This window comes from Misgurnus anguillicaudatus, chromosome 2 (genome assembly GCF_027580225.2).
Source record: "Misgurnus anguillicaudatus chromosome 2, ASM2758022v2, whole genome shotgun sequence".
Taxonomy (NCBI): Eukaryota; Metazoa; Chordata; class Actinopteri; order Cypriniformes; family Cobitidae; genus Misgurnus; species Misgurnus anguillicaudatus.
Genome location: NC_073338.2, coordinates 43,228,114 through 43,241,218, shown reverse-complemented (window position 1 = coordinate 43,241,218; position 13,105 = coordinate 43,228,114). Strand labels below are relative to the sequence as shown.

The window sequence follows — 13,105 nt, the reverse complement described above, 5'->3', positions numbered from 1 at the left end:
CACTCCTGAACTTCGCCAGCTCAAAACCAAAGGCCGGCGTTTGGAACGCCTCTATAAACGAACTGGACTTATGGAACATAAAGAGCTGTATAGCGAACATGTTCATCTTTACAAGGATGCTCTTTATGCTGCTAAAAATGTTTTCTACTCACATTTAATTGAGTCGAGAGATGGTAACACTAAAGCACTGTATTCAACTGTAAATCGTATTCTGAAACCTCCTGATGCACTTCCTGCGCACCTGTACTGCACTGCTCAATGTGATAAATGTATGTCTTTTTTCAATGACAAAATAACAGCTATCCACAAACAATTGGATTCTTTGCCTACCCTTTATTGTAGTTCACTGGACAATGTCTCAATTAATTCCCCCCTCTCCCTCTTTTCTTCTTTTAATTTGCCAGCTGAAGAAGAAATTTCTCAGTTAATTCATAAGTCGAACTCTTCCACATGCTTACTTGATCCAATGCCAACTTACTTGGTAAAGGCTTGTTTTTCTCCTCTATCTTCCCTCATAACTCGGATCATTCACAATTCGCTTACCTCTGGCACTGTTCCTTCATCATTTAAAACAGCTGCTATTACACCAGCTCTCAAGAAACTTGGTGCTGACCCTAATAATTTAGATAATTTTCGTCCCATCTCAAATCTTCCATTTATTTCAAAAATCCTTGAAAAAGCAGTGGCAGCACAGGTCCATGCACATCTTAGTAACAATAACTTGTATGAGTGTTTTCAGTCAGGGTTTCCTTCTCAGCATAGTACGGAAACTGCACTAATAAGAGTAACAAATGATTTGTTAATGGCTGCTGATGGCGGACTTTTATCTATTCTTGTTTTACTTGACTTGAGTGCAGCTTTCGACACAATCTCACATGGTATTCTTTTAAACCGTTTAACTGACATTGGTATCACTGGTGTTCATTATGCTTGGTTTTTATCATACCTTTCTGATCGCACACAGTTCGTACAACTGAAAAAATTTAAATCCCAACCTTCCCCTGTCAGCTGTGGTGTTCCCCAAGGCTCTGTCCTAGGACCCCTTTTGTTCCTAATTTACCTTCTCCCACTCGGTAACATCTTTTCAAAATTCGGTATTAAATTCCACTGTTACGCTGATGATACGCAGCTTTATATATCCACCAACCCTGACTCCATCCTTCCCCCTCCCTGTCTTACCAACTGCCTTCATGAAATAAATGTCTGGTTTTCTGCAAATTTCCTTAAACTTAATGGCAGTAAGACTGAAGTCCTTCTCATTGGCACTAATTCTACTCTCTCCAAGTCAAGCAATTTTTCTTTACCTATTGACGGTTCCTCTATTTCTCCTTCTCACCAGATTAGGAACTTGGGGGTTATCTTTGACAGCACCCTTTCATTGAAGCCCATATTAATAATATAACCAGGTCTTGTTATTTCCATCTCCGTAATATCACTCGTCTCAGGCCATTTCTCACTTCACATAGCTCTTCTATTCTTGTTCATTCGCTTGTAACCTCTCGTATTGATTACTGTAATTCTTTATTATTTGGTTTACCACACAAATCTCTTCGTAAACTTCAGTTGATTCAGAATTCTGCAGCTCGCATCATAACCCGGACCTCATTTACTCAACATATTACCCCATCACTCCAACAATTACACTGGCTTCCAATTAAATTCCAAATTTAATTTAAAATTCTCCTCCTCACATACAAATCTCTTCATTGCCTCGCTCCACCTTACCTTTCCGACCTTTTACAGCCCCACACCCCCTCCCGAACTCTTCGCTCCTCTTCATTGGGTCTCCTTCATACTCCTTCTGCTCGCCTAACCACCATGGGCCATAGGGCCTTTAGCCGTGTTTCTCCTCGTCTTTGGAATTCTCTTCCAGCTAACATCCGTATATCAGATTCATTAGACCAATTCAAAGTCAAACTTAAAACTCATTTATTTAGACTTGCTTATCTTTCTTGATTACTTTGTACACTCAAGTCTAGTATTTTATTTTTATTTTTTATTTTATTTTATTGATATCTTGTTTGTTGTTACTTCTGATATTATTGTTACTGTTGCTTCTTGTTGTACGGTGACCTTGAGTGGTTTGAAAGGCGCCTTAAATAAAATTTATTATTATTATTTATTATTATTTTAGCGCGCAAAATCGAAAAAACAGAGAATCGAAAAAACTTTTTCTCCGTCTATATTATACACAGTTGGCGGCTAATTGTCCTAAATATAGACAACAATGGATTTACGAAAATGGTTTAGTCCTGCGCAGCCTCTTCAATTAGCAGCATCTGATACTCCGGCCACCACCACCAGTACGACGGTCTGTGAGAGCCGAGCTGGCCCATCTGCTATTGCTACCTCCGGACAACTTCCAAAAGTAACTAGCGCAGATATAGAGCAACAATCATCAAGCCCTCCATGTCAGCGGACAGCGGTTGATGACATCGGGACCGACAAGCCTGTTCAAATTGTGTTAACCCTCTGGGGTCCGACCATTTTGGGACACTGTCAGAGGTTCTGACATGCTCTTACATTTGGTCTTTTTACAGTTGCTTTAAAACATAATAATGGCAAGTGTCTCATACCACTGTGTTCAGCACAAACTGGGCTAAAATATTATATGAGCTACATGTATGTACATGTTTGTATTTTTGAGAGAAAAATGTTTATGCGTGGTTTTTTAAAAAGCTAAAATTTTAAGTCAATGATACAAGTCCACAAAACCCATACTAAACATGTTTTAACAAGATTTTACTAAACAGAATCTAGTAGTCTAGAGTTTTTTCTTTAAAATGATGTGAAAATCATCCTGCCTACTCATTCACATAAACCAGTATATTGATTTAGAAATTGTAAGACACTTTTTGTTTAGAGGGGCCGTATGCGAGAAGGATTGATTGACAGCTAGCAAACAAAGGCTCGCATAATGAGCTGCATAATGAGCTGCATAATGAGGGAGGAGGGAACTACAGTAAAGAATGTGAGGACAAATGAACATGTTTGTTTGAGGTTTATTAAGAAGTTAACAATATAATCAAAATAGAAATGAAGGTCAGTAGGACCCTATTCAAAAACTTAACTTGTATAAGAAACTGATAAACAACAGAGCTGTAAACTTCATGTGGTGTTACCATACAACTTTATGTCCAAAGAGTGTGAATATGTTTTTCCACTTCATAGTTTACTGATGATAGGGATGCAGACCTGTAAGAGAGTTATGAACAGCTGTTAGCATAAATTGTCCACAGAAATACCCTTACATACATATCTGAAAATGATAGCACTTGTAACGGTGGTCGCCTAAACTCAATATACTGTATAAAAAAAACTTGGCCTAGGCGGATTTCAAACCCGGGTCTACCACATGGCGGCCTAACGCACTACCGCTGCGCCACCATTTGGTCACGTGATTGGCCAAGGTAAATTTATAATTAAAAAAAAAAGCGAGTCTCCGTGTAAACAACGCGGAGCTCATAATAAAACGGTGTCGCGTGTAAAACACAATGTATGGAATGCGTTGCATGTAAACGATATCATATTACAGCAGACCCCCCCCCCCAGTGCAGCATTACTCAAAGTTGCCATGAAGGATACGAAAGTGTCTACTGTACAGCATGTAACAATGAAATCCGCCATTACGTGATCACGCGTAAGTTACTCGTTTGTAAACAATGCGAACGTTTTTCAATCCGAGGCGTGCAGTCTGTTGAGGTTGCTTATGTAGGCTGAACTGCACAAGCCATAACATATTACATGATAGCAAATATAAATGAAGACAAATGACTTACAGTTTCTTCAGGAATATATCCGCCTCCATTGCGCCTTCCATTGTTCTTCTTCTTAGGTAACGTTAAAGATAAACGCTTCTCTTCCTCACGTGTGTGTATAAAGTTTATAATCCAAACATGCGCTAAAGTCTTTAAATCTTATCAAACATTACGCTTTGCTGGTTTGAACCATAGACATCATATACGTAGACACCTCATGACGTGCTGGAACGCATCAAGCGTCGGTGCAATATTGGATGGGTCTGCTCACTGTACGCTAGCATCAGAGTCAATGGGAGTTAACGGAAAGAAAGCCTGTATTTTGTGCAGCTTACGGTTGCAATAACCGGCGCAATATTGATTCCAGATCACATGGGATTACATTTCACAAGTAAGATTGAACAATCATTTTGGTTATTTTACGTTATTATTTATAATTATGTCAATGTTCAGCAGGAACTGGTACTCTCTCATGATCTCTCGCTGTTTTTCTTCACATTTGAAGGTTTCCCAGTGATGCAGGCATGAGGAGGCAATCAGAAGTTGCTATAAAACGGGAGGGTTTTGTTGTGACAGAGTCGTCAAAGCTCTGCAAAGAGTATAGAAGAACAAGAGGGGAAACTCTGATTCGTTTTTAGCAACAGCCACTAGATGGCGCTTCAGTAGCGCGGCCGCTATTTGGAATGAAAATTCTCACAGCCAATTCATTCTCAATTCATTCATATTAAAATTAATTTAATACCTAATTACATAAAATACCTAATTACCTAAAAATTACATAAAAATTGTGTACTAAAGTACTTTTAAAGTAAAAGTAAAAAAGTAGATGTTTAATGTACTTTTAAATATAAACCAAAAACTTGAAATTATGAAATGTAGTGGAGTAAAAATTATGATAATATGCTTTGGAATATAAGTTTTCTAAAGAAAAACACTGATAAAATACAGATACTTGAAAATTTATTTTTATGTAAAGTAAAATACTTAAGTGGTGTGCCTCTGTCAATATGCCATACTTAAAGAGCATAATACAAAGTATTTTAGCATGAAAGCACTATTTTTCAATGTGTGACAGCGTCCTGTATCATAACTAAATCTCTGCCGCTTATAACAACTCAAACCGTGTGAAAATCCGGTAAAAATTAGAGGAGTTATGATTATTCCTCATTAGAAATGAATGCAAGGGAGCGCACTGGAGACCCATCCAAGATGGCGGCAGCGCGATACGTCAGCTCCAATAGGCAGCTCAGTCTACGAGGTGTCCACGTATATAACGTCCATGGCTTGAACAGCTCGTCTCTTCATTACCATGTCAACAGCGTGTGGGCGTGACTGCATTAGAGATAATGAGCTCAGCCAGGAAAAACGGTACTCTCTTTACTTCAGTGCAGATTATATAAACAGGAAATATTTGTTTTTGATAATAATTAGCTTGTTTAAAAGTAGACATTTCATGCTTTCTTTGGATATGTGTATTATGTTTGTGTGACGAGTATTCGCGGAGTTTCAACTAATTTTTGTAACGTGATTTGAGAGACAGCTGGCGGAGACAGAAATGTCTGAATGAGCACCCTGTTTATTTTCTTTATTTGACAAAAACACAAAGATCTGTTGTTATTGTGAATGTACACTAATTTAAGAGGACCCTTCAGAGTTTCAAATGATGTCAAACACGTAAGTGTTTGATTATTAATGATGGAGTATTTTAAGTTGATTCTGCTATGATAAGGAGAAAACACGTCAAAACGCGTCCCCGCGTTTTTGGACCCCTGGGGGTTAAAACAGTATCCGGTTAGAGTTTACAGTGGCAAGGGGCGATCATTCGTTGATAAATGGTTTCACAACAGAGAGTGGTTGGAGTACAGTGTCAAGGCAGACGCAGATTAGAAAATCTGGAACATTGGATGCCTTTGCGAGTGTGGGCTATCGTAACTGGAAACACGCAATGGCCAAAGACCGTGGATTTCATAAACATGAAACTTCGAAGGACCACATGTCTTGCTATGCAATGTGGAAGGAGAGAGAGATGCGGCGGAATATGGGGAATGAGGTATCAACACTTGTCAATGCAGATCAACTAAGGAAAAAACGATATTACTCACTAATAGATGTGGTTGGGTTCTTGGTTGAAAACCAGTTGCCACTACGGGGGAAAATTGACGCTTTTGATGAGATGTCGGATGGAGGGTCTGGACTTTTCCTTTCCATGCTTTATTACACCATTCAAAAGGATCCTGAATTGGCTAATGTGGTGAAGACAATCCCTCGCAATGCCACTTACACCTGTCATGATATGCAAAATGAACTTATAAGAACACTCAGTAATGTGGTGACAGAGGCTATAGTGGAGGAAGTCGGTGACTCCTATTACACTTTGAAAGTTGATGGGACGCGTGACCCCACAGGATGTGAAAATATATTGATTGTGCTTCGATTTGTGAACGAGTCTTACGAAGTTACAGAACGTCTACTCTGCATCGCTACGGCTCAGAAAGGTGACGCACACACATTAACTGACACCATTCTGGATGAGCTTAACAAAGTTGGCTTAGATAGCTCAAAAATTCTGAGTCAGGTATATGATGGAGCTGCACTTATGTCGGGGAAACGTGGTGGTGTTCAGAAAATTCTACAAGACAAACTTGGACGTCAAATACCATATGTGCACTGCCTAAATCATCAGTTGCATTTGATTGTTGTTCATGCCATGGCTGCAGAGACCGCACTTATGGAGTTTTTTTAGGTGTGCGATTCCCTGTACAAGTTCTGTAGAAAGCCAACTGTTGCTATGCATTATAAAGGTGCACATCTTAAACGTCTTCTGGAGCAGCGATGGACAGGGCATCTTGCCACCGTATCAGTCATTCTTAAGTCATTTAATGACATAAAATCTATTCTGACCGATGCTGACACTGTGCTGAACTATGGCTCAGAGACGAGAATGGAAACAACAGGTCTGCTGCGCGAGATATCTGAGCCAAGTTTCATGTTCCTTGCCAACTTTACCCACAGAGTCCTTTCTCTATTGGACCCACCGAACAAACTTCTCCAAAGAGAGGACACTGACTTGTTGACAGGTTTAAGTGTTGTGGCGAGTGCAACAGCGTGTGTTAAAAAAACTCTGTTGTGATGAAGAGTTTAAGCGGATGCTGGATACTGCCACGCCCACCAGCGAGTCACTGAGAACCGGGCCCAAACGGAGACGCATTGAGAGCACCCGGATGGATGGATACATCGTTACAGGGCCTACAGGAGGACACAGGGGTGATGATGATAACTTGGAAACTGAACTTTGGAGATTGTATTACAACACTGTTGATTCGGTGGTTGGGGAACTGGAGCGTAGATTCAGCGAGCGCAACTCACAACTGGCCAGTGCGCTTGCAGCACTAAATCCAGAGGCCGATAACTTCCTTGATGTGAAAGCTGTGAAGCAAATTCTCGACCTTTCAGGATCGATTATAATTGACGCTGAATTTGAAGTTGCTAAAGAGTTTTTAATGTCACAAAAGCTAGCAATGCAGGGAGACTGGACCATACAGCACATCCTCTCAACGTACCACAACCATCTGATTACCATGCCCAGTGTGCTGACAGCTTTCAAACATGCATTAACATTTGGCACATCAACAGCAATGTGCGAGAATTCATTCTCCACTTTGAAAAATGTTTTTTCGGAACACAGACGCACAATGCTACACAAGAGAAAGGCCAGGTTGGTGCAGCTTGCATTCGAGAAAGATTTGACACGCAAATGCACAAGCGAATGGAAGGACACAGTACTTAGACGGTTCAGTAGTCACACTCGTCGCCTGCAACTCTTTCGAGTAAGTCGTTTGTTCAATTCACTTTTTAAAGCCAGCCCTGGCTTTCATGATAAGGCATTCTAAGCAGGTAAATTGTTGATGAATGTTTGCTGGTTCTATCTGCATTTGTGTTTTATACTTGGCTACCTGTACTAAAGATATATGAGAGGGCATAACTTTACCCCCACCCCTTTCTGCCTTTTATTATCGTATTTCTGTGTGTGACTGAATAAACTGTGTGCATAGGGCTAACGTTACCACATAGCCTCTAAATGACATGATATGGAAATTAACAAGAATAAACGAAATTCGCAAATAATACATTTCTGCTGTGTTGTTATGATGCTATGATGTTTTAATTTGCTCAGCGAGTATAGCTCTGGTGTCACCGTGTCAGAAGTAATGCTCATTAAATAATTGTATTATGCTCTGTTTGTTACATTTTCTACTAAAAATAAAGTAATGTCATTAAATATGCCCCTCTATCTGAGCTGCATCAATCACATTGGGATTTATGATGTTGCCACTGCGTCAAAATATTTCTCAAATGGCAGTGCCCCCCCGTCGATGACCCAATGCCCCTCCAGCGTCATTGCTCTGACGCCGACTCTGATGAAAAGAAACAATGTAATTGTTAAATTGAAAGTAAAATCATTCATAGATGTGTAAAGTTTTTTAAAGAACAGATGTTTTAAGTTTCACAGTATGGAATGAATTTGACTAAAAATACTTAATTTATTAAAGTTACTCCTGGCGAAAAATATCTTCAAAGGAATAGAACATCATATGATTCATCCATTTGGAAAATGAAATACTACAGGAATTCCCATAGAAGCACATTGCCTGGGGAATTTAATTTAAAACAAGTAAAATGCCTTAAAACCATAGTCTGTAAAAAATATGGACTGCTGCATGTTTCCCATTGCCAGGACGAAAGGAAAGGGTTTCAAGGATTCTGTCCAGAGAAGAAATTCCACCACATTTGTTGCAATCTACAAAAAAAGAAAAAACTTTTAGTGGTCTGAACTGAATGATCAGATTTAAGTATTCAGAAAACAATGTGGGCCAAGTGAATTATTTTATAAAATTATAAAGGCTTCCTTTTGCATCCTGTTACTGGCATAACTGTTGTGCCAACAACAAAGGCTGCAAACCACACAAACTGACAAATAGGATTATCTGACTATAAAGAATAAAGTGTAGCAAATAATTAAGACATTCCCAATACATTTTAAATAGGAATTATTACATTTTATACTTACTGGCTGAAGTTGTATGAAGGCCTTGCTAGGCAATGGATGGACGGAAGACCTTTCGACCAACTATGCAGACTCTAGGAAGAAGAATGGGAAAAACCGAAAAAAAACATCACATCTAATCTCTACAAAAAACATAATATCTCTGAAACAGTAGTCAGCCACAGATCAAAGGGTTGGTCAATATAAATGTAAAATTATAGGAGACAACCCAAAAATATTATGAAATTAATATAAAATAGTACGTAAATACGGCTCAATAACACATATACCTGTAAATTCCATGTTTGTTAACTTGTTAACCATAGTCACTTCCACACAGCCTCCGTCTTAGTGACAAATATAGGTTTATGTTTTCAAGTTCATGTCCAAACACTTAAATTATTGTTTCATCTTAAAAGAGAGGACCAAGCCACATACATATCAGACAGCGGTTCTTGGAAACGCAGTTTTGTACTCATTTATCGACAAGTTACCTTCCGTACCAACAGTGAATTGAATGTGCTGTAGAGATGCACGGTTGGCGGTTACAGCCGCGGACTCCGCGGATAAACCGCGGATCGGGCGGATGACGTGACGAAAAATAATATTTTAATTAAATTCGGGCGGGTGGCAGATCGACTGCTTGTTATTAGCTGTGTCCCAATTCAAGGGCTGTGAGTCTAAACATGCAACCTTAAAGGGTGAGCACTCTGTCTTTCAAGGTGGCAGACTCAGAAGTTCGTGAAGAGACGGTCTAGCCTTCTGAGGACCCATAATTTGTGTCACCTGTTGCATGGAGAGCCCTGCAGACTCACTTTGTGATGCGGTTGCGGATGAAATAATATCCTCTAATGTGCAGCTTGTCCCTGCCGCTCACTGACAGGTGGCGAAGGTTTGACCCGATACTATTCCTTTAAATTAACTTTACACCAGTCATCTTAGTCTGTATAAGTAACACGTTGCTGTATCGCAAAATGTTATAATCTTGTTTATATTCATATGAAATGTTCACAAAACATATAAACTTACCTTGAAACAAGTGGCTCTGTCCTTCACGATGACCGTTGCTGAGCACATTCAAACATCAAGGGCGCGAAGCACGTGAGCCTCTTCAAACAACCCATAATAACCCAGCAGGTTTAACCCAACAACAAGAAAACTGAAACTACCCAAAAAGTGTTTAAAATTTGAAAAAATAACCCAACATTTTGGGTTAAAAAAATAACCAAGCAATTTTTAGAGTGTGACTATACACATTTTATGTGAATTTCAAATAATTTTAATTAAAGTATTATAGCAATTGCATGTTATAGATGATTGTGATTTCACACCTATAATAATTAAAAGTATTTTAAGGTTGAATGATTGACATGGTTGTTTGCATAATGACATTTTATGTGCCACCCCAGAGTAACTGCTGGCCCCTGCCTGGCCACCCCTATGAAAATTCACTGGCTCCACCACTGATTGACTCTACTTACAACTGAGAAAACGATTGCCCTAACAAAATATGTCAACTTAAGCATTAAGCACAATTAAATACCAATGACAGAAAACTATGAATTTCTTAATAAGTTGACTGATTTGATTTTGAGTAAACATATTCCTTTAGTCTAATTGTGTAACAGGGTCTCCCAAAAACTTGAACTTAAGTTAATTTAATGTAAACTGTACTTAAATCATTGAATGAACATTTCCACCAGAGGCGATTCTAGGGTTAGAGCTTTAGGGGTGCTGAGCACCCAATGAGCTTCGCTGCCAACATTCACCCTTTTTTCACACAAAACCCCCACATATGTCTATTGTAAAAATAAATGTATCATTTTTACGTTGGTTCAACTAAATCCAAAATGATTTTTTTGTTTTGAAGAACTTTCATGCATGAAAACAGATCAGGAGTGAAAAAAATGAAAAGGATATTACCTCTCTAGGGGGGTCTCGGGGCCTGCCCCTCTGTAAGAAAATGTTTAAATTACATATTTTAAAGCATCAATCTGATGAATTTTGAGATGCATTTTTTCCCAACCTTTTTACTTCTCATTAATGGCGAGCACTTTTTTGCCATTAATGCCATATTGAAATCTCCTGAGGCATATAACGCTGCTGTCACTATAAAATACAGGACCAAAGGTGGGCTACAGCAGCAGTGCGGGTATGGTTTTATGTAAATATACAGTATATTGTTTTAAGCCTTTGTCAAAATGACAAATTTCCTAATTTATATCTTTTATACAACATATGGTAGGTTTATTAATATTTTGTTAATTTACAGCTCTAAGGGTTAAAAATGTTTTCCCTTTCATATTAATCTACATGTGACAAACTAAAAAAATGTAGTTTGATAGGTCAAACAGAACTGAAAAATAACAGATATGAACAACAATTCACTTAAAAAGCCACAGTTAATGATTTCACATATAACTTACCGGTACTGGTGGTATATAGTAATTTGTCATTGGATCCGAATCTTTTCTGGGCAGACCAGAATAGACTCCCATGTTGTCGTGTTTACATGACCCCTGATCATGATGAGAGCCCCAGTTCTTTAAGGCACAAAGGATTATGGGTATTCCTCACAGTACTTTGTACTCGTAGTTTTAAGTTCATTACACTTGTATTTTTTAAGTTAATGGATGTTAAAAAGTTGAATGAACTATGATTTATTAAGTGATTTGTCCAAAGTACAAACTTTAAAAACTATTTACTTGATTGTTTAAGTAAAGACAACATCTGAGTTTACAGTAAAGCAACACTGTACAAAGTTTTATACTTACAATTTTGAAACAGCAACTTCCAGGTAATTCTAAAGTGCAAAAGAAATTCACAAATTAGAAAATAAAACACCTATTTCCAACACCTTCAGCATAAAAAATATTCACAGTTATATAAATTTAGCTGTAAAATATTTAAATGTATTTTATATTGCTATTTTACTCTTTGTAAAACATTTTATGTACTTTGAAATACCTTTTTGAATAAAACATACCAAGTATTTCTGTGCCTTAGTAGATTTAACAATATAAAATGAGTAAACTGTATTAACTCTTTCAAAGCCAGCGTTTTTAAAAAAAAGTTGCCAGCCAGCGCCAGCGTTTTTCATGATTTTCACAAAAGTTTAATGCCTTCCAGAAAATGTTTTTCTTCAAATATATAAACATACAGTATACCAAATGAAAGAACAGCCCCTCTGCTTTCAAACAAAAAAAAAAACGTTTCATCCTACCTTGAGTAGTTCTTTTGTAATCAGCTTTTGAATATGGGTTGGTTTCTGCAAAAACACCACATTTTGAGCAAAAAGCAGAGATAATTCCATTTTTGTGACGGACTTTTTATAGAGATCCCATTCAGAGCGATCTTTAAAACATACACAGACATGCAGTAGCTTGTCATAGGGCAATACTTCCGGTTTTAAAAAGTTGCGGAAGGGAAGGGTAATAGCGGTATTGCGGAAAGACGGAAAATCTCGTCATTGGCGGGGAAGCGTTTTCTCTTAATTGACGAGATATCTCGTCAATGGCGGGGAAAGAGTTAAAAATTTTGAATTCTTCTTTTTTTAATAAAAATATGAGTTAAAATAACATAAGAATTTTAATAGTTTGAGTAATTCAAAATAAACACATTATTGGGTAAATTTAACTTAATTTTACCATGTTTAATCCACTTAAATTTGTCACAAGGAAATTAACTTAATAATTTTGTGTTGAAACTACATTAATGATCTTATTAACTCTTTCACCGCCAGCATTTTTTTAAAAAGTTGCCAGCCAGCGCCAGCGTTTTTCATGATTTTCACAAAAGTTTAATGCCTTCCAGAAAATGTTCTTCTTCAAATATATAAACATACAATATACCAAATGAAAGAACAGACCCTCTGCTTTCAAACAAAAAAAAAAAAAACGTTTCATCCTACCTTCAGTAGTTCTTTTGTAATCAGCTTTTGAAAACGAGTAGGTTTCTGCAAAAACAACACATTTTGAGCAAAAAGCAGAGATAATTCCATTTTTGTGACGGACTTTTCAAAGAGATCCCATTCAGAGCGATCTTTAAAACAGACACGGACATGCAGCCACTTGCCATAGGGCAATACTTCCGGTTTAAAAAAGTTGTGGAAAGGCGCCACCTAGTGGATAATAGCGGTATTGCGGAAAGACGGACATACTCCTCATTGGCGGGGAAGCGTTTTCTCTTGATTGACGAGATATCTCGTCAATGGCGGGGAAAGAGTTAAACATAACTAACTAGGCAGTAGGCTCGCAATTCCCAGCATGCTTTGCATGGGACTGCATTTGGAGGGTAAAATTTT

The 13,105-nt window shown here is 38.0% G+C and overlaps 1 pseudogene; it reads right to left on the bottom strand.

Moving 5' to 3' along the window:
• Positions 1–13,105, bottom strand: part of LOC141350571 (NACHT, LRR and PYD domains-containing protein 1 homolog) — a 65,343-nt pseudogene that overhangs the window by 18,600 nt on the left and 33,638 nt on the right.